This window comes from Hipposideros armiger, unplaced genomic scaffold (assembly GCF_001890085.2).
Source record: "Hipposideros armiger isolate ML-2016 unplaced genomic scaffold, ASM189008v1 scaffold_75, whole genome shotgun sequence".
NCBI classification, from domain to species: Eukaryota; Metazoa; Chordata; class Mammalia; order Chiroptera; family Hipposideridae; genus Hipposideros; species Hipposideros armiger.
This window is the reverse complement of record NW_017731425.1, coordinates 2,879,981-2,906,793: the sequence shown is the minus strand read 5'-3', so window position 1 is coordinate 2,906,793 and position 26,813 is coordinate 2,879,981. Positions and strand designations below refer to the sequence as shown.

Sequence of the window (26,813 nt, the reverse complement as noted above, 5' to 3'; positions counted from 1 at the left end):
GCAGCAGCAGGCAGGGGAGCAGGGGGAGCTGACCCAGGAGGAGTGGGGATCGCGGGTGCCCTGGAGTGGCCGTGGAAGGCAGCCCTCACTGCGTGCTTCAGATTACAGAGGGTGGGAGGGAGACTGCCTGTCCGCTCCTTGGCCAAGGACTTCTGCGGAGGGCCTCGGAATCGGGAGATAGGATCGCTCACTGACAGGGCCTCCACCTTGCTCCAAGTGAAAGAGGTCTGTATTTCAAAGCAAGGTGGTTAGGGAGAGCTTCGAGCTGAGCTCAAGCCTCCGCGGATGGTGAACTGAGTAGATGCCTTCCGCTTCCTTGGCTATGATTTTACCAACTTGCTAGTGGACGGCCAGCGCACTTGTGGCGGTTACTATGCTTGCCTCGGATGGGGGCGATTTGAAATGGTTGGTTTGTCTTTGAACCTTCTCGGGGGATGGCTGCGGGGCCCAACCTTTGGGCCTTCTGCGCGTTACTCTTGAATGAGTTATGAATGAAGAGAAGGGGACTCTATGGAATGACTGCATAGCAGCCTCTTCCTTTCTCCTCCCTGATGTAGACTCAAAGCTCTGCGTGGATAGGACAGGAGCTGTAGATAGGACGGGGAGCTGTGCAGCTGGGCTCCTTAGAGGTGTGTCCTTATAAAGCTGGAGGAGGCACTTCTGCTGGACGATTAATCAGCAGCATTGCCTTACAGGGCTCTTATTCCCATTCTAAACTTCTGGGGTAAATAGAAGGGGAAACATGTTATTTAAGTCCAGAGACTACATATGTTAAAGGCTTTGGGACTTTTTCCTTTGATAATGTTATAATTATGGTCTTTAATTTATAAGCTGTAGAGAGGATGCTCTGCTGAAGATTCCTACCCATGTCAGTTGCAGCCTTCAAGAATAGTTAGAATCTTAGAGCTTGCTGCTTGTGACTCCTTGTTTCTCTTTGAGGCTTTCACTGTGCCCTGATGGCTTTAGAAATGTTTGATTTACAGCCTCCCAAGAGAAAAGATGTTTTAACATGGCATTTCACTTTTTGAAGGAGACTTTTGAAGTTTGCGATTTTTATCTGCAGTGTTTTAACTTGCACTCTTTCTCTATGGTAGTTTGTCTGGCGAGCTATCCATTATGAGTAGTGCTATACTTTGGAGATAATCTTGGGTTCACCATTTAATACAAAATTAGCAGTTTAAACACCATTTGTAACTATTTTATCCTTGTGAGTAGAGAGATAATGTGTGAATTTGGCAGAAGGAATCTATTCTTCTTTGAAACTTTTTGAAGTGCTTATCTAACTGTTTTATAGTCCATTAGCCTAGCCAAAAAAAAAAAAAAATTAGGTCAACAATTGTTAAGTACAGAAAAATGACTTAAATGGTATTTAATAAGTTTACCTGTTAAGCAATCACTAATAGGTGTCCTTAATTCCCTTATAACTGCAGTAATATTAGTGAGTTTATGTGAGTTGTTCGAATAGTCATTTCTTGGTGTTCTCACTCTATGTCTTTAGTGACTTTACTTGCTTAACCTCTCTGTGTGTACAGAAGGAACGCAGTGTGGCTTTCAGGGCTGTGTGTGTACAGAGACTGGCATGCTTTTATTAGTTCTTCGAATACACTGCCCAATTTAAGGAACTGGCGTGGCTCCTGTCAGCTCTGAAAAAGGTTTTTGTAAGGAAAGCTGATGTTGTAGGACTGTTGAGAGGGAGTGTAACATTTTGCCTGAGAAATGAGAATGCAGAAGAAACAAATTGATGTTTAGCTTCAGATTAATCATGTTTCCTAAGTGCCCTTGTTGAACTTTTCAAACCTTTTATTTACTCTCTTTAAAAAAACTCTGCATGATTTCCTATTTAATACTTTATGGTCTTCAGAGCAGAGTTCATTTTCTTACAACTAAACCTAAGTAGCATTGCTTTTGTTATTTCCAGTGGGGTTCGGTAGCACTGTTCACGGTTTAGGAGAGGGAAAAAACCCTGTTTGGGAGTCTCTCTCCATTAAGAATTCTAAGATAGGAAATTGGTTTGTATTACTGATTTGTTTCTCTCCCTGTTACATGCACTGAAAGTGTTATATGTGTGTGTGTGTGTGTGTGTGTGTGTGTGTGTGTGTGTGTGTGTGGTGTGTGTGTGTGTGTGTGTGTGTATGTTTAAGTAGATACCTTATCATTGTCTGGTTCGCCCAGATACTTCTAGAGTACTTGTTCAATCATTTGCGTGGATTAGGGTAGGGGGAGGCCTGGTTAAAAAGTGTGTGTGTGTGTGTGTGCGTGTGTGTGCGTGTGTGTGTCTGAGAGAGTAAGTAATTCAAAACTTGGGATTAGTCACAGGATTCTTGGTTCTCTCCTTGTGCATTTTAGGCTTAAATAATTTTCCCAAGGTCACAGTGTACTCTGTAAGAAGAGGGAATTTTTGTTTGTTTGGTTTTTTTTTTTTTTTACATCATCATTTGTGAAAGTGTGAAAACAATGTGTGGATGTGAAATGCTATTAATTACTTTTATTATCTTATTCATACAGCATCAAAGCCTATTTGCTTGTAAGAGTGTTAGGCATACAGTGAATGCTGGAGGAATTAATTACACTTTTCCTGTAGTTCTGAAGTGTGGAACTTTACAGGGTTCTTAGACATATTGATATACATTTCATCTTTGAACCAATTTGTTGCTATTAATGAGATCATTATCTGAAACTTTCAGACTTGGCTGTGCAACTCACATAGTTAGTGATGTTAATAAAGGCCTGATTAAACTCTGGCTAGTGGTATGTGGATTGGTTAAACAAACAGAAAATTTCATCGCTAGAGATGAAAGATTGTTTTAAAGTGGAAATGCTTTTTTTTTTTTTCTTCTTGAAGTCAAATATTTAGAAACGCTTGAGAAATTCATTTGTAGAAGGAATCTGAATGATAGGTTTTGTGTAACTTTAAAATCCGCCTTTCTGGATTCCGGGTTAAGTGTTGAATGGTTTTGAAAGCAGAGGAGAGCTGAGAACATTGAAGAACTAAGCCGGTGCCTTTAGCTATGAGGGGTGGGAGGAGAGCTGGGTGGTAGGCTCCAAAGACTGAGTGAGTTCCTTAAATATCCAGTGTTAACTAAGGGTATTACAGAGAATAATTTTAGGAATCTAATTCCTCTGCCTTGTATCCCTGTCAGTGTGTTTCTGCAGTTTAGCATTTGATCAAACACTTTCTTTTCATCTCCATTTTAAGTGAACTTAACAGGCCTGCCTCTAAAAATTGACTTGGCCTAATAGAACAATTGTGTGCTGACAGCTGACCTGGATTTATGCAGAAAGGGATTGCCGACTGTCTTGTCAGAAGGGCCTTGATAGGTTAAAATCAAGCATTTGATTGGGGGAGAAAACAGTAGGACAGTTTTCCTGACCCTATAAATTCTTAGGGGCTCTTATTTTCTGTCTTCCCTGAGATCTCATGGGAGTCACTAACACAGTTGTTAGTGGGGATGCAAATGGGAATGGGAGGTAAGTGTGGAGTCTGTAGACTAGAGGGAAGGTGCTGATGGCTTCCATTTATGAACATTTATTGCGTACAGGGCACTATGCCAAACACGTCACATGTTTTTGTTCATCTCATCTTGACATTAACATGGAATTGGCAACTGTTGTTAACCCATTTTAAAGAGGAGGAAATTGAGGCTGAGAAAGGCAGTTTGACTTCTCCAACCTCACACAGTAGCAAATGATAAAACCTGGATTAAAACCTAGGTCTGTCTGGCCCCTTTGTTCTTCTTCTTTTTTTTTAAATTGGGGAATTGGGGGAGGGGAACAGCGCTGGGGAATCGGGGAAGGGAAACAGACAAGTCGCTGTCCTTTTGTTCTTCAGTCTAGTTGTGGAGGACGTTGCTTCACTGGTCCATGTTGGTATTATCATTGCGCTCTTCCTGGGTGAGGCAGTTGCTCACCGGCCATTGGACAGCTGCTCATGGCTGCTCATGGCTGCTCATGGCAGCTCACGGCAGCTCACGAAAGTGCACGCCAGCTGCCGGCTAGCCCCACTGCAGCCTACGCTGTCACTGGCAACTCACAGAAGCCCAGCTCCAGGTCGAGCTGTTGTTCACCATCTTAACTGTAGAGGGCGCAGTGTCACTGGCCCTCATGTGGGATCCGAACCAGGGTCCTGTAGCTCAGAGCTGGCATCCCAAGCCAACTCTTAACCAACGCTCCACTCGGTTGGCCCCCCATTTGTTCTTATTTTTGCTAAATAGATAGACATGGCTGGTTAGGATTTTGGCATTAATTCAAGTCTAATTTGCCACAGTCTACTATAGGGGTTTGTAACCTGAGAGTCATAGACTTCCATTGATGGCATGTGAACCCCTGAAATTATGCATACAGTCTTGTGTGTGTGACTTTTATTTTCCTGAGAAGTGATACAGTTTTGCCTCTTGGAGGGTTCTGTGATGCCCCTTCTCCCCAAGAGGAAAAAAAGGAGGCACTAATCTAGTACCTGTCATCAAATAGTCCATTTTTAACAATTTGAGTGGAGTGATGTGGGGCCCAGGCTGGCAAGAGTGGTGGAGAAGAAGAGTGTAGGTTTGTAAGCTTCCTTTGAACGTATTAATTTGATAGATGTTTACCAAAAGCTCTATTCTGTACCAGACACTGTAATGCTGTTGTCTTCTGGAGTTCACTGTCTCTTATGAAGACAGACATGTATGGATAAATAATAATCCTTCCCAACTGGGTTTCCCCACAGAATCGAGCCCTCAGTCCTTAAGGCATTCATTGTCTGTAATGGATTAACTTCTCTCCTGTGCATCTATCTAGTATTAATTAAATTCATCATCCTTGGGAGAAGTGAGAAAATAATCTCTCAAAGTATTTTCTGCATTTAGCTGGTAAAGTACAAGAAGGAAACAATCTAAATGCAGGATGTGGGAGAACAGTGTGTAATGGTGTTCCCATTCACCATTCATTGAAAAATGAGATGGATCATCTGTCAATGTTGCAGTGCCTTAAGAGCAGCTCCTCACACCTTCCCTGTGGACCTGAGCCCTATGGGATCCAGTCTGTCTGTTTTTGCTCATCCCTGAACCCAACCCTGGGTCCCCAGTGCCTGCTACCTACCACACACTCAATATTTAGTGAATGAATGATGGATTTAGAGTGGATATTAATTAGGCAGGCAGTGGGTCTTAATGGGTTTGGATTAATTGATGAGAAAAATTTCATTTGGCTTGGTTAATAAATTCTGGGGCTGTCTTTCCTTTTTGGTTGTTATTTCCAGAACCTTTCTTGATTAGATGGAAAGAATGGGTTCTGGCAGACCCACTGGTATTGTTATACCGAGTTGTATGAGAGTGACCTGTGTGTGTGTGTATTCAGGGGCAGGATACCTGACATTAGGAGGGTCTGAAGATGTTCTTTGTTTGATAAAACACTGAGTATTGAGAAAGCCCTTATGTGGACAGCTGTTATGGATGGACAGACACTTGAAGAGTAGTAGTTCATGGCCAAGCCCTAGTGTCCCTGGGAATAACTGTAAAGGCTTGGTACACAGTATCATCATTACGTTGAATATATGCCTTGCTTCTTGATGGTGTTTCCCAAGTCTGGAGAATGTGGATGACGAAAATGACATTTCAGTCAATCGTCATCATCAGAAGAACCAGATTCAGCCCTTTAATATGTTAGATGAGGAGACTGAGGTCCAGAGAAGTGAACTGTCTTGCCTAGGGCCACATGCTGAGGTAGAGATGACCCTGGTTTAATATTCAGGTCTCCTTCCTCCCAGGCTTGGAGCCTTTCTGTCATCCCAGGCTGTACCTCGGCTGAGCATACTGGAGAGAGCAGACATAGCGGTGTGCTTTATGATCATGTGTATAATTGGGGGAAGCGAGGCCTCCTCCTCCTCCTTCTTTTATTTATTTATTAGGGAACAGTGTGGTTTTTCAGGACCCATCAGCCCCAAGTCAAGTAGTTGTTTCAATCTAGTTGTGGGGGGGAGGGGGCACGCAGCTCAGTGGCCTATGTGGGGATCGAACCGGCAACTTTGGTGTTATGAGCACTGCGCTCTAACCAACTGAGCTTAACCAGCCGCCCCAAGCCAGGCCTTCTTAAATTGTACATTGGGTTTAAACAGTTGCTTTCCTCTTCTAATTTAGATATTGTAAGTTGCTCAGTTTTCCTCTCTGTTATAGCTTTTGAAAGTAGCTACTATTAATAAAGTGCTTCCTACGTGCTGGGCACTGGGCACAGTGCTTTGCTCACATGTAACAGGCGAGGTAAATGGCATGTCCTGGGTTTTCAGATGAGGAAACCAGGCTTGGAGAGGTAAAGTCAACTTGTCGAAGAAGTTACTGAATAAGTTGGTATCAGGGCTGGGATTCAAACTTAGGTCTTTCTGATTCTAAGCCATTTCTGTTTTTACAAGAATGCTTCACTTGGCGCTTCTGCTTTCAATGGAAATATGGGAATTGATGGTCGAATTTAGAGTTAGATGTAAACCCAGACTGATTGATTAAGAAATTAATCTGTCTGAAACTTTAACCTAAGAAAACTACCCTTACAGAGATTTATTTCCTATCTACCTTCCTTCCTTCCCTTTTTTTCTTCTTCTTTTTTTAATCACAGAAGTCTCATTTTAACGTGTTTTTTTCCACAAAGAGCCAATCTGGTAAGTTTGGGAAGATGGACCAGTGACTTGAAGTATCCAGCTGTCACTCGATGGCACTTCCGTTGTTTTTTTGCTATTGGGAAAGTTGGAACGGCTGTAACATTCTGGCATTTAAAGGGATTTCTGGTGTGAGACACACCTCCTTCCTGTGGCTGACTTTTTAAGAGCCATTCTGGTTTCTGCATGGCTTTCTCCAAAGAGGTCCTGTCTTGTGTTCATCGCCTTTCTACCTTTGCAAAGGCTATGTGTTCCCTGACTATTTGATTTAAAGGATTGTAAGAACCTAAAGCTGTGGATTCTCTCTGCTCATTCTCTCCTCCTGGCTGTTAAAATTTACTGTGGGTCTGCCTTCCTCAGGCAGACATTCACGGCTACCTTCTGCCTGCCAGACCCAGGGCAGCAGGTGGGGATGAGTAAGCTGCTGTCCTGGCTGCAGGCAGCTGAGTGAAGGAGAGACAGGCAGCATGGGAACCACCGTCCCATCTGGTAGGACCCATTCACAGGATACTGAGGAACACCTGGCCCAGGGTGCTAACTGTAGGATGGGCAACCCATTCTGAAGACACACATATGTAATGATGTAGTATATGGATTTGCACCTTCTGACCATTTCCAACTCATTTCTACCTACCTTTGAGGTTAAAGCTGATAACCCCTTGGTGGAGATGTGCCTTTATACCTGTCAAACAGGATAGGGAGGAGGTAAAGAGTAGAGGTTCTTTGTTCCATTGGTAGTTTGAATGAGATGTTTTAAAACCTAACTTTTAGCGGCTCTATTGACTCATGATAGTGTGAAGAGAATGAGGTCAGCTGGCCCATTGTGGTTCAAGGGAGAGCATTTTATTTTTATTACCCTTAAGATGTGTTGTAAGACATGATAGTTATCCCCTTCTCTCCCTAGCAGCCAGTGGAATATGGTTGTTTTGAAACTCAGTGTGTAGCGCTGATTTGGTGAAAACAGACTTGGATGATCTTAGAAGTTGGATGTGAAAATGTGTGTTAGAATGGAGCCTTCTGGTCTCCTGATGCAGAAGCTGTTGCAGTTTTAAATGCAACAGGTCATGGGTGATTAGGTGTGTATAAGGTCCCATCTAGTGCTGTAAGAATTTAATTAAAACTTGATTTTTCACTTGAGCTTAATTTGAGTACACTAACTTGTCAGAGACATTTATTGAGTTCCTACTGTTGATATAGCCTAGAGAAAGAACATAGCTTTTATGTACCCATGAAATAGTTTTTATGCACCCATGATATGTGTTTTTTAGATGTTATTTCTGGGATTTCTTCCATACAAATATGGGCAGTTGAGTTAGCCCCAGAGGAAACTGAGTCTGAGAGTCTAAGTAAGCTTCTCAAGTTCACAGACCTAGGATTGAACTTGTGTTGCCTGAAACCAAAGCTTACGGACCTGAAACCTGGGTGTATTTTGGTAAGAATAGGCAAAAATGTTACAATAGATTAATTTTATGTTACCTTTAGTCGGGGCCAAGATCTTCCTTAAAAAAAAAATCTATAACTTATTTTTTAATCATAAAAATAAAACATGTTTATTGTAAAATACAGAAAAGTATGAAAAAGAAAATCCATCCCACTACCTACAGATAACCTCTGTTTACCTTTTGTGTTTTGGTAAAATTTTCTTTTCTTCTCTTGAGTTTGGAGGGATTTTAAAGGAAACTGGAAAAAATATTACATGGTGTTTATAACCCTTGGTCCACCTTGAGTATTTTCCTGTTACTAAATGCTATGAAACAGGTTTAGTGCCTGTGCAATATATTATTTTTTCCCATTATCATAAGTAATGTTGTGAGGAACATCCTTTTTCTATCTCTTGATTATTTTCATAGGATAAAGTTCTAGAATTAGGACCCCTGGGTCAATGGGTATAAACGTTTTTAATGTTCCTGCTGCGTGTTGTCAGCGTGGCACACATGTTTCCACGTACCCCTGCTCACAGTGGGTAGTACCTGTTTCTAAAAAACAACAACCCCAAAACAAAAAAACAACTTCATAAAAGTAAAAGTCTGTATATTCTGATCGTTTAGTGAATGTTAAATACTGGCTTTCCCCCTCTGCCATGAGGATCTGCATTATGACTAATGTCTGCATTGAAGGGAAGGTACCTGGCGTGGTATCTGGGTACCTCCCTTGTAGGTATGTCTGAGCACGGTTCAAAGCAGCAGGCTGCCCTTGTGTTCTGGGCAGGGACGTGGTGGCTGTCCAGGCAGCTGGCAGTGCTCAGAGGCCTAAAGAAGACCTCACTGACGGGAGGATAGTGCCATCGGCACACCCCCTGGCAGCAGATTGTGGCCCAGGAGGGTGCTGCTGCACCCCCTGTATTCTGCCCTACCCCTTTCCCTTGGCACAGGCTGTCTGCTTATGAACAGGCTGGGTTTGGAAAGACCATATAAATCTGTCTTCTCACTTAGAGTGACGCTGACAGTCTGTGATGGGTAATGATGCAAGTAGAGCCACACACCTGACTATCAGGGATTCATTTAAACAGCAGGACCCTGGATTGAAAATGGCTTCATATTTTATTTGAACCTAAAAAAATTGTACATAAAAATCTGGAGCTTTGGCTCTTCTTGAAAAATTGAAAGACCTGGCAGCATTGGGTCCACCCACATTCCCGCATGGCAACAGCCTGGCCCGCTCCAGTGGAGTCGCAGCTGTTCTCTTCAGATGGAACATGGGCCCTCCAATTCACAAGTCCCTATTGCATTGCTTTAGCTTACTTCACTCAATGGTAATTACTTTTACCAGGGTCTGGCCCCTGTAGGCATTGGGGTTTGTCATCTTTTCTATCCCTAAAAGATCTGAAGCTGAAAGCTTTCAAGTTGCACTTGGTGAGTCCCCTTTCTTTCCTTTTTCCACCATCCAGTGTGTCTGATGTCCATGAGTGGCATTATGATGCTTCAGTGGACCCTATGAACCTCAAGTTAGGCTGGGGAAGGCCTAGCTGGCCCTGATGTGACCTGAGTGCTCTTTTTATGCTAATATGGGTGCTTCGAATTTCTTTTGTTTTTCTTGAAGGCTGAAGACTCAGAGCCATTTGGCCTGTGCCTTCATTAAGATCTTTGTCCCTTCTCTCTTTTTGCTCCTTAGTTTCTTTTGACTATTAGAGTTATTGTTTGAACTGAAGGACACCCTGAAAATGCTGTGGCTCAGCCCTCCTTTTAGAGTGAGGGGACTGTTGGCAAGGGCCTCAGGCCTTTGGTCACAAGAGAAACTGGGATTAGAACTTGGGTCTTGGTGCTTTCAGGTGCTTGTCTTCCTAGAATGGCATCCCAAGTTGATGGTTGAGTCCCAGAAAATCTTCCATGTGCTTGGAGCTTTAGGGATCCTAGAGTACTTTAACTTGTATTATTATTATTATTTTAAAGATTTAACTGGGGAATTGGGAAAGGGGAACAGCCAAGTTGTTGTCCTTCCATCTTAGTTGTGGAGGATGCAGCTAGCTCAGCTCCAAGTCCAGTCGCCATCTGACCGCCTGTTGGCAGGTTTCGGCCTCTCAGCTCAAGGTGCCGTGTTCAATCTTAGTTGCGGGTTGGTGTAGCCCACCATCCCATGCGGGAGTCGAACTGGAAACCTTGTTGTTAGGAGCATGTGTTTTCAACCAGCTGAGCCATCCTGCCACCTGTTGGCAGCTCAGCTCGGGCGCAGCTCACTAGCCCATGTGGGAATTGAACCGGTGACCCTGTTGCTCAGAGCTCACGCTCTTAACCAACTGAGCCACTCGCCGGCCCTCACTTATATTATTTACTTTTATCCTCTCAACTGCCAGTGCCTTCCCTGGATTCTGCCCCAGAAGGCAGTCTGCTCTTCAGATTGTCCTGGTTTTCAAGACTTGTCCCACACTTGACACAGAATGCTTTTCTTTATACCTAATCATACACTTTTACTTAGATGCAATTCACATTGTGTGTTCAGCACCTTTATGCGATTTTTGGAAATATCACTGGGTACCTGGAGACTTGGCATCTTTTCAGCAAGCGCCTCAGCCTTGGAGTGGGTGGTGAGCAGGCAGTGAATGGCATGTAAAGAATTTTGCAAGCTTGACTTGCAAAGCCATTTCAGAATTTAAGTCAAGGTAGCATGTGGCCAAGTCAAAGGGAAATGGTGTCCTCAAGACGATGCTTGGTTTGCTCTTGCCTTGATGACCCTACTTCTTCAAGCCAGATGCTGCCTAAGCATCTCCCTGCCTCACATTTTCTTTGCTCCCATCAGTCCTTCCCCTCCCCACCATTCATTTTTCTGAAGTAACCTCTGATCTTGTTACTCCCGTGATCAAAACCTTTCAGGATCATCCCGTGGTTTCCTATGGAGCTGAGTACAGAGGTGACCTGGGCTGTCTCTCCAGCCTCTTTCATTGTTGTCTCGGGGATGTGGGTCTGGGTCCTGTGTGTTTCTGCCCTTATTCCCTGAACGGGTCCTGGGCTCTCCTCCTTCTGCGCACTTCATTTTGGATCGCCCTTCTGTGGGAATACCTTTCTGCTCCATGTTGCCGACCCCCATCTTTGCCCTCTACTCTTCCTTTCCTCCCTCCCAGCTGTAACACTTTCAGTCCTTCTCATCAAGCATTTCCAAGTGCTACTAGTGCATTCCTTTGAATCGAATCACTCCTTTTTCCACTTCTCAGCTGGTCTTAAATTCCTTATTTTAGCTATCTTTTATTAATCTTTTCTTTTCCGCACAAGATCACAACTCCCAGTAGATAGGGATTGTCTTACTTGTCCCCCTATTGCCTTCCAATAAAACTCTTAAATATTTACCGAATTGAAATTCTTCTAGATCAAAATACTTTGGGATAGGATAGTGATGGGATGTTATGTGGCTAGAAAAAGACTTGGCTTTTTGAGGGAGAACTTTCTGTGATTGTAGAAATAATTCACAAGCAGTTTTCAGACATGGGTGTTCCTTAGGGTTATTCCAAATAGTTGGAATGGACCAGACTCTCAAAATAATGTCACCTTGCCTCTGCTCTCCAGGAGGTCTGGGAAAATGAGGTGGGACAAGGAAATGACACCACCTAACTCCTTCCAGCCTGGTGTGTGACTGGGTACATTCTCCAAAGCCTGCTGGAGAAGAGAATACCTCAGCCTGGCTGTCAGGGAGTCTGTTTTATTTAAACATAAATAATATTTTGGTGTCATTTAGAAAACTGGCCCTTTTGGGGCATAGCAAAGTTTATCTGTAGTTCCAGGATGACCCATCAGAAGCAACTGCATGTGGGTCCTTACTTTAATTCATACCATATTTCTTTGACTTTCCGCTCTTTGGAAGTTCTGGCATGGGCATTGATCCTGTATTTGAGTGCTGGGTGGGAAGCAGCTTTAAAGGACTACAGTAGTATTTCTAAAGAGACGAGCAGGCTATCTGTGGAAGAAATTGAGATTTCAATTTAATAAACATTTGATTTTCTACTCTTTCTGGGGCCCATTATAAATATTTAGGAATTATTAAATTACGGTAGTCCCGCATTCCAAGACCCTCAGTGGATGCCTGAAACCGTGGATACCTTATAGAAATTATGTTTTTTCCTATACATACAGACTTTTTCACTTAAAGGAAGTACTTTATGGCTTCCCTTTTGAATATCTGAATTGCCAGCATCATGATGCTTGTGTTTGGGGGCCATTATTAAGTAAAATAAGGGTTACTTGAACACAAGCACTGCGATACTGTGACAGCTGATCTGATAACCCAAGATGGCTACTAAGTGAGTAATGGATGGGGAGCATATACCGCTTGGGTAGGGTGGACAAAGGGATAATCCTCATCCTGGGTGGGATGGAGCGGGAAGTCGCAAGGTTTCATCACACTACTCAGAATGGTGTCCAATTTAAAACTCTTAAATTGTTTATTTCTAGAATTTTCCATTTAATATTTTCGGACTGTCGTTGACTGTGGTAACGGAAACTGTGGAAAGCGAGACCATGGAAAGCGAAACCGCGGATAAGGGGGGACTACTGTATTACGCAGTTATATACATGTTGGCATGTTGAGATTTTTTTTTATGATTGTTTTTTGTGGAACAGTGGCTATTATATGGGCTATCCATGATGTGTTATACTTCACTTGTACTGGAAGGTTTTCATGTCTATTTATGGTGTGTCCCCTGTTCCAGTGTCTATCAGAAAATGTTACCCTCACCTAGGAAGTTAAATGAACAGCTTATGTATAGTTCTGAAGTTTTGGTTTTATTAGGTTGAAATCTCTAGGACACATATAAACTCACTTGTGGCATTAAATATGCCATGCGGGTGATTTCAAGTTCCAGTGGCAGTGGTAATTTTTGCATTTCCTGACTCTTGTGTTTAAATTTGCAGTCTCAACATTGCATCACCATAGGTTTTCACATTTAATGAATATTTATGTTGAGCTGAGTTCTATACGAATGCGGTGGTTTCTGAGTTGATTATAGCTTGCTGTGTACTGTGGCCAGGAGTGCCCTACAGACAACAGAATTGGCACACGTCTCAGCATGCCAAGCCCTGGCGGATGTGGTTAGGGACCACGGTGACTGGTGCTCTGGTTGCCATGCCAACCTTGTTTTTGGAAGGGGGAGGCTCTAAAACAACTATGGGATGGGGTAGAACAGTTTTGAATATTCCAAGTAAAATTATTGCCTATATGGGTCCCTATAAGAAGATGTAGAAAACTCTAGAGTTCTTACTATATGCTCAGATAACATTAATTAATTTTCTTAATTTACTTATGCAAGGCTGTTTTAATTGTCCTCTTGCAAACTTGTAGAAGTTATATAGCGGGCCCTTCATGTATGGACGTCTTCCCTACTTGCTGCAGGGTAAATAGGGAATCTCCTATCTCTTAATATTACAAGCCCCTTCCTCCCACCCCCTACCAACATCCCTTGCCCTCTAGTAACTCTAACCTAGTGATGGCTGATTGGGGTGGGGGTCGGGGGGTGGGCGGGGAGGGAAAAGAACAGGAGAGAGGTGATTGGGGGAACTCCCCTTCCCTCAGCACCTTATCTTGTTTCCTCCTTATTTCCCATCCCAAGAAGGCCTGTCCTATTCCCTCCCTATTATATATTCAGCAAAGACCATGGTCGCAGGTGCCATCACCCATAAGTGGGGTCTTAGGGTGTCCAGCTCTCAAATTTTGGCAGTTAGAGCTGGGACTCCTGGGATATGTCCCTGTCATCCCACCCTGGAACCCTATTCGCCCCTTTGCAAATGGTGTCCTGCATGATGAATGCTGTGTTGCTTGGTGTTGTGCAGTGAAATGTCTGGAAGGGAATTGATGGGACTCCTAAGCACAAGCCGCTGCCCTAGCGCTCCTTTACGGCCCTTTATGGAAGGAGACCTGAGCTACTGGAGAGTGTGACTTGCGCAGGTTCAACAGCTCAGACGGACTTGTGTGTGGGGGAATCTGCCCTCAAGGCTCATCACACAAAAAAGTACCCCTCTCCCCCTCCCCTTTGAATGGAAATTTACCATTTCAGAAAGGAAGGCTGACCACAAATTTAATCTTTTTTTTTTCCTCTCTCTCTCATTTTCTTATGATTTTTTTTTTAATTGGGGAATTGGGGAAGGGGAACAGTGTTGGGGAATTGGGGAAGGGAACCAGCCAGGTTGCTGTTCTTCAATCTTAGTTGTGGAGGGCACCAGTCGCCATCTGGCTGCCTGTCGGCGGCTCGTGGCCTCTAAACTCAAAGTGCCGAGTTCAATCTTAGTTGCGGGCGGGCGTAGCCACCATCCCATGCATGAATCGAACCAGCAGCCTTGTTAAAAAATCACGCTCTATCCACTGAACCATCCGGGCGGCATCTCAGCTCAAGGTGCCGAGTTCAGTCTTAGTTACAGGTGGGCGTAGCCCACCATTGAACAGGCAGTCTTGTTGTTAGGAGTATGTGCTCTCACCAGCTGAGCCATCCTGCCACCTGTTGGCAGCTCAGCAGCAGCTCAGCTTGAGAGTAGTGTCACTGGCCCATGTGGGAATTGAACCCGTGGCCCTGTTGCTCAGAGCTCAAGCTCTTAAGCTAACTCTTAACCAACTGAGCCACTTGGCTTGCCCAAATTTAATCTTTTCTTGATGATTTAGAGGTACCTCTGATTCTCATTAGATTGTATCCTCCTTCAGGGCAGTGCTGGTATCTCAATCTTTTGACATTTTCCCACTCCAACACAAAGGATCCCTTTGTGCAAATCAGGAAAAGCTGCCCCTTCCTCAAGATACCTCACTTCTGTTTGCCGTAAATGGGTCATGATGTGGATCTAGAATGGCCACAGATGTGAACGGCGCCCCCTAGAGTTGTGCAGTGCATAAGGCCATCTCCTGGTTGGCTGATGTTGCACCTGTCTAGAAGCTGTTCTCTCTTCTCCAGTTCTGATTTGCTGCCTCTGATTTCTGCAGTTCATTCCTAGAAACCCAGGGAACCTGTGTGTTGGAATTGAGTATAAAGTTAGGAAACAAGATAAGGGAGAGTAAGGAGTTTAGGACATGGGTTCTTGACATCTGCTTTGGCTGCTTTTCTACTTTGTGCTGACTGGAGTGGGGTCCTCAAACTTTGGATACATTATAATTAAAAGGTAGGCCTTTTATGGGGCAGAAATGGCACCACCATTATTTTCTGGGAAAGTATGCACATGTATTCCTAATAACCAACTTATAAGTTAACTTTTGGGCTATGACCTGATTTGGGTATAAGTTCTCTTTAGTTCTATGGTATAACTACAGTCTTGAGCCAACTGTATGTAAGAAGAGTTGGGAACACTCTTCCGTGTCATTGGATGTTGATATGAGAAGCAGCAGTTTTCAGCTTTGCTATGGCGGTACCCAAGGCGTGTCGGGTTCCTTAAAGCATGTTGTAAATTTTGTAGAACACAGTGTTTCTGGATTTCCCTTGCTGATGGGAGCCGTAGCCGAGTGCCAGTCTGGAGCCAGACGGCCTAGGATTGGATCCTGATGCCAGTTATCTGCTGTGGAAAGATGACTTTGCCTCTGGCTCTCAGTTTCTTCATCTGTAAAAGGGAGATAAATCTTTCCTAGAGTTGTTGTGAGGATTAAATGAGTCACTCACAACATGTGATTTGTGTTTAGTGAGGATGAGGATGAAGAAAATAACTTTCATGATGTCCCTCACATAAACTTAACATTTATGTTGTAGTTCCCAAATGGTTAAAATTTTTTTATTCTGAAGTGGTAGTTTCTCAAGGTTAAAGAATTCAAAGGAGTTATTCATTGACAAGTGACAGTATCATATGTATCATTTTTTAATGTGCTCAGTGCCTGACTTCTTACACCTGTGTCCCTTCTCCCCTAGTGGGGAGCCCATGGACTCCCCAGAGTGATTCTTAAGCCCTTTGAGAGAGGCTCTGGGTTCATTCCTCCCTGATCCCCACTTCTCTTTTAACCTCTGTTTCCTGGGAAGAATGCTTTGCTGCAGCTTTATCTGCACGTTTCTATGCTCCATAGCTAGATCATTGTCCAAGTCCTGAGCATTGTAAGTTGGGCATGTGTGCGCACACAGGCACACACATGTGAACTGTATGTCCAGTGTACTGGAGGCTGGGTTTCCAGGCCAGCCTGCCTGTTGTTCTGAGGCCACATGGCCTGCATACGGGCATGAGTGCTCCAAAGGAAAGTTGGGTGGTGGATTGCTTTTTGGATCTGGCCAGGGCACGTGGAATGTTGTGATATGCTAAGGCTGTGCTCTGGGGGCCTAATTAGGTGGGACCTGTGGCAAGCACAAGAGACTTTAGCACTTGGTTGGATCCAGTGGGCAATTTTGCCAAAGCAAATACTTTATTAATCTTAACCCCCCAAATTAGACACATTCACTTTTTCTAAAAATGGGAAGGATAGGAGTGCATTGTGTGGGGTTTTTTGTATGTGTGTGTTTTTTTTTTAACTCTCCTGACCCCCCTTTGCCAAGACTGGGCTGTGCATTCCTCTCCTTGAATGGAGAAGGTAGTTTCCATCTCTGTCTACCCGCTTCTCACACATTCCTCACACTGGGTGCCCCTTCTCCTTTTGTGCAGGTGTGTTTTCTCCTTGCTTTCTCGAGAGGTTCCACTACTTTCTACTTCAAGGCGAAAGATTGCCCCTGAAAGGATCTGCCATCCCGATGGAACTTCCCTATCTGGGGACTCTTCCTGATTTCCCTTAGGATTCTGACCCAGAATACATGTAAGGGAACTGTTGGGTGACTTCCTGGAGTGTCCTTGAGTGTGTCTTGGCAGGCTCAGCCGTAATTTTTCTTGTGGCACATGAATGAATGAGCGAGGTCAGTAGATGAAAGGCTTCCCACTTGATGCCCTCAAAGCATCTTGGGTAAAGGACATATTGTTGGGTAGAATGAATCTGATATTTGAAAGTGAGCTTTTCTAGTCCAAACTAGGAAAAAAAAATGCCTCTAAATAAGCAAGCACCCCAGCGTCGCCACGGAAAACAATGCTGGGTTAACCTTCTCCCTTCTCTTCACTTGGCCTCTGCCTTGAAGTCTGAGGGGACCTGGTAGGATTTACCAGCTTTGAAGTCCTAAGGTGCTATTTTAATACTTTTCTTTTACATTGCAGGTTTCGAGACCGATTTAACTAGATTCTGGAGGGAGCTTAGCTTACAGCATTCTTAAGAGCTCGGACAATCTTGAAAGAGTTAAACTCTAATTAGCTCATTCCTAAGGTATTTAATGCCCTTATTAAAACTCAACTGCTCGTTCACTTTTTTCTTCAGTGAATCAGATTTCTTGAGGAGCTGAGCCTTGCTCCTCAGATCACAGGCTCACATGTTGAAGCTGGCAGCGCTAGAGGCTAGTTCCTATCTGTGTGACAGCATTTTTAATTTAACAGGACCGCCTTTGATGTTCCCAAATATTTATAGGCAGCTTTAGATCATTTCAGTGTGTGCTTTCTTTTTCTTTTCTTCTCTCTCTTATTATTATTATTATTTTTTTAAACTGGAGCAAAAGTTCTTCCTCATGCAACAGCCTTCCTTTTATCCTGTTAGTTTATTTTTGTTTCCTTTGCAGCTCTGGCGAAGACTCTTTGGCTTCATTCACGCGCACGCGCACACATGAGATTGACCCTTCTTTTTGCTTCTTTACGAAAGGCTGCGTCTCTGTATCATCCTGCCTGCTTGAGGTTGCTTAAGGCACTTCTGTGGTCCCTTGACTTTCTAGAGGCTGAGTTTTTTTTTTCTGACTTGACTCAGGAATCTGCTTTCTGGCTGACCCAAAAGTTTTCAGATCAGTGCGGAGACCTGAGCAGTGTGTGTGGAGGTGTCTTTTTATGGATGACCAGGCTGTAATGTCCTACTCTGCTTTCGCGTGTTGACCAGGCCTCAGCTATTTATGATTTATAATGGAACCTTGGTAGGTACTGTTGTAGCTGGGACAGGAAATACAGGTAGACAGAACTCTCTTCTGATCTTTCCAGGCTTGTTCTCTTTGTCTTTGCTGAAAATAGTAGAGAATCATAGATTTCAGTCTCAGGGATGGGAAAAACAGAGTTGCGATTTATTAAACCATTAAGAAAAAGAAAAAGGAAACTTTGTACCAATCAAAACAAATGACAGAGCACAGGACAGTGGTTTCTCCAGCCTGGACAAACATTCTGCTTGTGAAACAATTCAAGTTATTGAACTCTAGGCTGCTGTAACTTACCGAGCCCGGAGCCTTTCATGGCTGCCTCCATCAATGCTGGCTCTGCCTCCTCCTACATGGAATGGAAGCCTTTTAGGGCTGAAGGTCACTTAGATGGTTGGTGAGATGTTTGAATGAATGAATATTGTGTTAGATCCTGTCTGTGGGGCCTTCCACTGTTTGTTCAATTAGATTCACGGGAGGATTCTGAGTGAAGTTTCCATCCATAGGGTTTTGGATGAGAACACCAATGTACAGAGAGGTTTAACACAGCTAGGGAATGGAGAAGCTGGCCTGAAGTTCACGACTGTATTTACAACTTCACCAATAAGGTAGTTTGAGGCGGGTGAGTCCAAGGTCTGCTATCCTCTTACCACTAAAAACTTCATGAGGCTAAAATCTACCGAGTGACGTGTTCTGAGAGTTCAGTGCTGACCAGGTTCTTGCCATGCAAGGGTCACAGTGGTGGAGAGCAAGGCCCTGGAGCCAGACAGGCCTGTGTTTGCATCCGGGCTCTGTTACTGCCAGCCTCTGTGACCTTGGCCAGGTCACCCACCTCCCTGCACCCTTGTTTCCTCATCTTAGCATGGGACAGTATAGCTTATACCTCCAAAAGATTGTGAGGATTAAGTGAGATAATACATGTAAGGCATACAGTAAGTGCTAAATATATGTTAGCATCTGTGGCTGTTGCTGCGTAGAATTGTCACCCTTAGGGAGTTCACAGTTCTGCGGAAAAGACAGTCAGGTAAACAAGATATTAAATAGGTAAATCCGGTAAACGTGGCAGCTACAGCAGAGAGGTATGCTGGTGCTTAGCAGGGGCCCAGGACAGAGCCAGTGGCTTGAGTTTTTATATTCTTTCATTCAGCAGGTATGTCCTGAGTGCTACTTTGTGCTAGGCAGAGCCTTTGAGTCACGCTAATGACTCCCATCCCCTCTCCCGAAATTTCCCTTTTCCTTGGGGGAAGTTTGAGCAAAAATGTTAATTGCCACCTGGAGAAAGATTTCCCAAAGTCATTTTTGCATAAACCCGCAAGATGCCAAATGGCACTCCATTTGACAATTTTATCTTGTATGGTTTTGTGTTCTCCTTCAACTGTGATATTAATCTTATCTCATTTCCCCCTAATTTTTCTGGTCTCTTCTACACGAGCACTTGACGGTCCTTGAGAATGGACAAGCGCCTCGCCGAGGGAGCAGGTGGCGATCCTTTTGTTCCCCACGGTGCCCAGATGGTGTCCGTGCCTTCTCATGGTCTGGTTCCATGGGGATTTGTTGATAAGATTTTGCTTTGCTTTGGTTTTCCAACCCAGTGCCATATTCAGATTTGATTACCCGCACTGTAGCTTTTTTCTCCGCTGAGTTTCATTGTCTCTGCCATTGGCTCTCTTGAAACATAAATCCCTTTCTCCACATCACCCACCCTTTTGCAATTAGCAGGGCTGGTTGTGCAGGAGAACTTTTGAGCTACCCACAGAGCATGTTTCAGACTGGATGTCAGCATACTTTCACTTGTTGAATTAATCGATTGATAACATTTAACCTAGAACAAAAGATACAATTGAAAGGCAGTGTCTATTGTCTTTTTATACTTAAGAATCCAAATTAAGCCTTTCTGCTAAAATAGATCTAAGGTCATTTCTGTGTCTTTCTTGTTGAGTTAGGGAGCATTCAGTGGGAAGTGGGTGTTTTCTAAATTTGTTGCTTTGAAGCCAAGATGATGCTCTAACGACTGCTTTTGGACCATGAAAATAATGTTAATTTTTGATTTGGCTCTGTTTGAAGGTACCCCTCGCCGTAGGTCATTTATATTCAGCTTTGGTACCCATGCTCTCTTTAAATAGCATGTTGAGCTTCGCGTGAAAATAAGCTTATGTTCAGCTAAAACAACAAGTGATTGAAAGGATGGTTCAGAAGAAGGGTACATGACAGAGAAAAGGATGCATGCGATTGAAATTGACTGCAGGTCAGCTTAATAGAGTTAACTGGGAATTTAAGCAAAGCCCAGATTTCTTTCCAGAGAACCCCCCCACGACCCTCTACATTAGTTTACCTTCTTTGGGCATCTTGGTGGCATTCTTTTGTCCTTGGTCCATGCATGGTGCACGCTGGCCATGCTATAGCTAAGGCAGGGGTGTCTGGGAGCATTTCTTGAGGTAGTGTTGGGTAGTGTACAAGTCTGCTTTGGAGGGGATCAATGGGTGTCACTAGCAAAATGTGGAGAGAAAGAAGTCCAAGAGGGTTGCATTAGTACCACTGGGGCCTGTTCATGGTGATGTTCGCATTGATACTTGTGGAGCATCAATTTGCCCTATTTCATATGTGGTGTGTCTGTCTCAATCACCCCACTCTCCCACCCCCGCTGTCAAAACTAGAAGCAAAATCCATTCTGCATGGGTACTCCTTCTTCAGGCTTAGCTGGATTGCTGAATTTGCGGTCAGTTGGATGCAATTTGTGCTCAAGAAAGGGAAAGCCTCCATTGATAATATGCTGATAGGACCTGTGTTTGCAATTTGGGTTTTTAAAATTGGTGATTAGAGCTGTCTGGGTGGGGAGCGAAGATGAAATTAATGGACTAGTGGAGACCACTAGTTTCCAGGCAAGGCCCTTGTTGTCTCAGTTGGGCTTCTTTTTTTGGGTGACTTTTTTTAAACTGGGGAATAGCGTGTTTTTCCAGGACCCATCAGCTCCATGTCAGGTAGTTGTTTCAGTCTAGTTGTGGAGGGTGCAGCTCAGTGGCCCATATGGGAATCGAATCGAAAACCTTGGTGTTGTGAGCACTGCACTCTAACCACCTGAGCCAGCCGGCTGCCCCTTAGCTGGGCTTCTTAGGCACACTTGTCTGAAGTTTTGTTTTGTTTTGTTTTGAACCACTTTTGAAAGCTTTGAAGCCCTTCTTGGTCTTAGCTTTTTGTTGCCCCCTATGGGAAACTTGCCCTTCAGGGATGGGCAGCCACTAGGAAGCCAGTACCTTTAAGCACTGATCTGTCCTGGGGGCTTCCTGTTGGACTTGTTACTAACCCTTTTGTGGACTCTAGCTTTAATTTAGCCCAGGATGATTTTCACTGTGTCTCATGTTCTCAGAAAATAATCAAGGCAAAATTTGCTCTTGCGGGTATAGAATGCTTATGTTCCTAGACATGTAGTTCAACAAACAGAAGAAAGCACCTTCTTTTAGCCCAAGTACTTTCCTCATTTACAAGTGAATTTGATGAAATCTGGTTTGTATCTGGGAGCTTCAGTTTCTCCATCAGACTTTGGATCTAAAAGGTAGCAAGAAAAAAAGTGAAGTAACTTCGTGCTTTCTTCTCTGGATTTGAGCAGTCCTGATCTCTTTGCTGTGGTCCGCCTTGTTCCTGTATTCTTGGGTACGGCTGGGAAGGCGTCTGCAGGAGGCTTTGGCTGTTTAAAGGTGTGTCTGGCCGCGCTTAATGCCCTCTTTTTCTGGAGCCGGTTGATGGATGTGGGGCTTGACATTTTGGACACTGTTCACAGAATTGCTGCTGGCCTCCTCCTGAGTGTCTGTAGGGATGGGCTTATGGGCCAGTGGGAACGACAGAATGTGGCCCTGAGATGGTGACATTATAACATGCCTGGGGCTGAGAGGAACCACCTAAGAAATGCTGAGAAGCCTCACTGGGACAGGCCTCCAGCTGGGTTCTTAAAGAAGGCTGCTGCTTAGATTTGCCTCTGCCGGCCCTTGCTGGGGGGAAGGCATTCCTTTTGAGACCCAAGCTGGGTTGGCATCTGATGGGGCTTTCCTAGCTTTTAGGGTATAAGGACTATATCTGGAGACTGCCTGGTGTGGAATGTGCTGGTGGCAGAGTGGGGCCATGGCTGGGAGACAAGAGACCTTATCTGCTCTCTGATCTCTTAAGTGGGACCCTAGGGGAGCCAGCTGCCTTGAGCCACAGCCCCCAGATCTGTCACCTGGGTGTGGGGGCTGGGTGAGATTCCTGGAGGAGAGTAGGGGAGATCTGCATGCCTGGGCCATGCAGGAACAGGAAGGGGGGAATCACTCAAACTGGAGAAGCAGGGAGGAACCTACCTTCAGAGGGCACATAGAGGATGGATGAAGGGAGGGTCTTTGAATGCCAGGGAAAGGCATTTGACTTTCCCATAGCCATGCAAGCGAGATGATGGCCATGACTATGGCCATGGGTGGATTTCTGATAATACGACCTGCACCTACCCCATGTTCTCCAGCGAAATCCCAGCAGCCAGGGGGCTCCGGCAGAGGTCCTGGTAGTCACACCTCTCTGGAGAGCAGCCTGGAATGTTAGGGAGGAAGTGACTTTCTAGTGACAACCTTGAATTCACTTTATTAAAGATAAATAAGTCACATGCCAACTTTGGCCTTTCACTGTTATTAGGAACAAATTGCTCTCCACCCATACGCTCGACCATTCAGGACACCTTGGGGAAATTTGCTGTTGTGGCCTCCCCTTCCCCCCACCCCCAGGGTTTTTTTATATACCCCTCGTGTGTAGACACTTCTGGGGAGCGATTCATGAGCTGCCTTTCAAGTTCTGCCTGTAAACCGTCTGTTTGGCCTCCATCTGTTGACAGTCCTGGGTTTCAGAAGAGAGACTTTAAGGTCCGTTAGGATTAGGCAATCGAGTGACAGGCTGCTTTGGACATTTTCTGGTTATTGACAGGTCTTACTGTGGCTTCTCCCAAATGAATGAGGAATATATTTTTCTAAATCCGGCCATTCAGCCAAATGAGCCACACTGGGATAAACCCTGTTTGTTTACAAATTATGTAAGAGAAGGGCCCGGCCATTAAATTCTTCTAGGCCAGAATTCCTACCCCTCTTCAAGTTGTAATCAAACTAAACAAACACTTGCCACAGGAACTAACTCCCTTCGGAGGGAGAAACGGGAGCCGGTGCTCCTGGGAGGCCTTTAGCAACTTTGGAATGTTTCAAGTAGAAATATGTAACCAAGGTGAAGTCGTTCCAGAAATGCTGCTTGCTCCAGCCAGGACCAAAGCATGTGTCAGCTTTTTTATTTAGGGCAAGAGGTGCAGAATGAACTGGGCCAGTCCAGGCGGAATTTTCTCTAGGATGTTTAATTTTCTGTTTTCATCTTCCCCCGGCTTCTCATACTTGCAGCTCCCTGTGACCTTTATTCCTTTCTGCTTAAGTAACTTTTTTTATTACTATTATTATTTTTTAACCTTGATCCTTATCTCTTATCTTTTAGCTCTAATAGATTACATCTGGGGATTCAGGAGCCTTCCTTTTAACCAAAGCACTCACTTATGGCTTCTCTGTCCCTAGGAAAGATGTCAGGTGCAGAGCAAACACTCCAGGGGAGGGTGGCCAAGTCCGCCTTGCTTTGTTGTTGTCCCCCTAAGACAGTTCTTTTGGGGACTGACAAAGACCAGCAGGCTCAGGGACACGGTTTTCTCGGCTCTTGTTGATCTGGGTCTTTACTGAGTGGCTTGATTTATTTTGGTTGTGAATTTTGTGAATTTTTAGAATCTTAGGCATACCTGTATTAAAACGGAGATGCGTGTTCTAAAGCCAAGTGCAGATTTCTCTGGTTTAGGCCTCCAGATGAGCTTTTTTCATGGCATCTTCTGATGAACACTAGTCCTACAGAATGTTCTGGAAAGGGTTCCATGGTGAACTAACTTTGAGAGCGCTATTTATCTTCGTTTCCTCTTGGAGATTTATGCTGCACAGTAGTGAATTTATGGTTCAGAGACGTCCTGCTGGAAAGGAATCTAAATGAACTCTATAATTTGGCATATCTCAAATACGCTTGATCACAGAATCCCTTCCTCTCAAAGGTCCTCAGGTACAGGAGGAAATTCTGCTCCAACTAGTGGGTCTTAGGTTGTTTTAGGGTCTATGCTCGTCCAGTTGGTGTCCCAACGGATTATGAGCATGGAAGATCTAGACTGTGTTAACTTAAAATTTCCCACAGGGCCCTGGGGCATAGTCATCACCAGTAAGAATGGCCTGAACACCTTTCAGCTGTGACAGAACCGTTTTCTCCATGTCAGCTTAGCAGGTTTGTGGTCTTCTCTGTACTTGCTTAGTGGGTTAGGGAGTATTAAAGAACCAAGAAACAGTGCCTCTCTTTGAGGAATTTAATTTCTACAGGGATGGGAAGAGTCATGAAGAAGTTAAAACAAATACCCTCCAAGTGGGTATGAAATGACATCAAAGCAAGCCAGCCCCAATCCTGGCCCCAAACAACCTGTCCTGTGGGCACCAGTTAGGGAGGAGGGCAGGAAGGAAGGAGCGCCTTTGTTGGGATTTAGGAGTGTGGGGACCTAGTGAGCTGTGGGGACCATGGGAAGAGAAGATAGAGGAGTGCCTGGTAGTTGGGAAGTCCAGAATGGCACTTTGTCAGGCTCACCCTGTGTTTAACACATGTACACAAGTGACAATCTTTTAGACTCCCCCCAAAGCTGGCGTGTTAGAGTTGGATGAAATGTGCATTAAGACACTGGAAGGAGAACTCTCTCTGGCTTATCCACTGGCCACCGTCTGCTGGGCTTACATCCTGGATTTGGGGATGGCTGCCCTCTCCACTGCTGACTCTTAGGCTGTGAGTTTGGCTGCCAGATTTGGGGGGCCTGCTGCCTTGGAGGTACTGGGATGAGCTGAATGGACATGCGTTTTTCAGGTTTGTCCGCCTTGGATAATGCACAAAAGATTAAATATGCCCTTCTGGCTCTAGTTCCCTTTAGGAAGAATGTGACATGGGCAGAGTTGAGATATTCCCCCTGTGAATGTTCTAAGAGGAGACTCTGAGATGAGGAGTTTAAATTCTTCAACTGTGTGTCATATTTCATAGAGTTGGCTTAGGACTTCTTTTTTAACTTTTTAAATTGGGGTTGACCTACCTGATGGATGTTGTCAGCAGCTAAGCTCTTTCTAGCCCTGGGCATCCATTGGCTTTTGACGAGGCCCCAGGCTCTGCTGTTGCATTAAGGGTGGGGTTCAGCCTCTTCTCAACCCCCCTAACCCCTCACACTCACCCCCCTGAAGGAGACATCCTTTTTTTCCAGGGTGCTGATTGTTAGAAAGTTCTTCCTTACACTGAACCAAACTTCTGTTACTTGATTTTGGTTTTGTCTTCTGGAGTTTATTAATATTAGTGTCCCAGGGCTGCCCAAACAAAGTACCACAAACTAGGTGGCTTAAACAACAGAAATTGATTTGCTCACAGTTCTGGAGGTTGGAAGTCCAAGATGAAGGTGATGGCAGATTTGATGTCTTCTTTAGTATGTAGATGGCTGTCTTATCCCTGTGTCTTCATATGGTCTTCCCTCTGTGACTATTCAAATTTCCTCTTCTCATAAGGACACTACCATATTGGACGAGAGCCCATCCAAATGACCTTGTTTTAACTTAATCACCTTTTTAAAGATCCTGTCTCCAGATAGTCACACTCTGAAGTCCTGGGGGTTAGGACCTCAACATATGAATTTTGGGAAGAACACAACATAACAAAGAGCCACTCGGACATGATGGCTTTTCAGCGCTTTGACGGGGGTTATCTTCTGTCATCCCCTCAAACCATGACCACCACCAATAAAACTAAAAAAATTTGTTTTTTCCCTGCTAAGCACCCCGAGTTCTTTCTGTTCATCAGATGAGATGGTTTTGAGGTCCCTTACCATCTTGGAGTCTTCTGGACTTGCTTCAATTAAGGAGAGACAAAGTAGAGCACCCTGGACAACTTGCAATAATCTAGATAGAAATTCTAATATCTGCACCAGCAAATAGTTTTGGTGACTTTTTTTGAAAATTTACAAATTTAGAAAATAGACCTGTAAAGTTTTAGTAGCAGCTTTAATAAATTCACCTTTAAGTTTTGCCCTTTAATTGTGACCATTGACAGATGCCCATGTGTGCGTGTGCATACACACACACCCCCTCTCCCTCCATGAGATCAGTGCTAACCATAAGTCTTTTCTGACTTCAGGCATTTATGTTTCGAGTCAAGTGCTCAGGGTCTAAGTTTATTCACCACTCTTTGTCCTTCCTTCTATTTCTTCAGCTTTAGGAAAGTCAGTGGGGATAGTTATTTCAAAAGAACAAATGAATGTAGAGATGTATTTATTCTTTTGAAGTGTAATTGCTGTCTGGAGAACCTAGAAGTAACTCAGTTCCTTGAATATAACTTCTTTTAGGTACATACTCTTATGCCAAACTGGAGTGTAATTAGATTTAAAATTATAAGTTATCCTCTTCACTTTCGGAGATTGTTTTGCTTTTTATTGCTCATCTCCTCCACTAGAAATTGTGTTGAAAAGGCTCATCTGTTCTTTGTACTTTCAGTACTAAAAAAAACGGTCTGTTGAATGACTACATGAATCTTTTTTTTTTAGATTTTTATTGGGGAATTGGGGAGGGAACAGCGTTGGGGAATCGAGGAAGGGGAACAGACAAGTTGCTGTCATTTTGTTTTTCAGTCTACTTGTGGAGGACGTCGCTTCACTGGTCCATGTTGGTATTGCGATCATTGCGCTCTTCGCGGCTGAGGCAAATTGGTCGCTGGCCATTGGACAGCCGCTCACAGGGCTCACGGCAGCTCACGCTGGCTGCCGGC

At 44.2% G+C, this 26,813-nt stretch overlaps 1 protein-coding gene across 1 annotated transcript in view; it reads left to right on the top strand.

The window, feature by feature from the left end:
* Window positions 1–153: 153 nt before the first annotated feature.
* Window positions 154–26,813, top strand: part of ZNRF3 (zinc and ring finger 3) — a 171,188-nt gene continuing 144,528 nt past the window's right edge. Inside the window, exon 1 of the mRNA XM_019643234.1 lies at window positions 154–225. The gene's annotated coding sequence lies outside the window, so the exon portion shown is untranslated. The remainder of the gene's footprint in view (window positions 226–26,813) is intronic.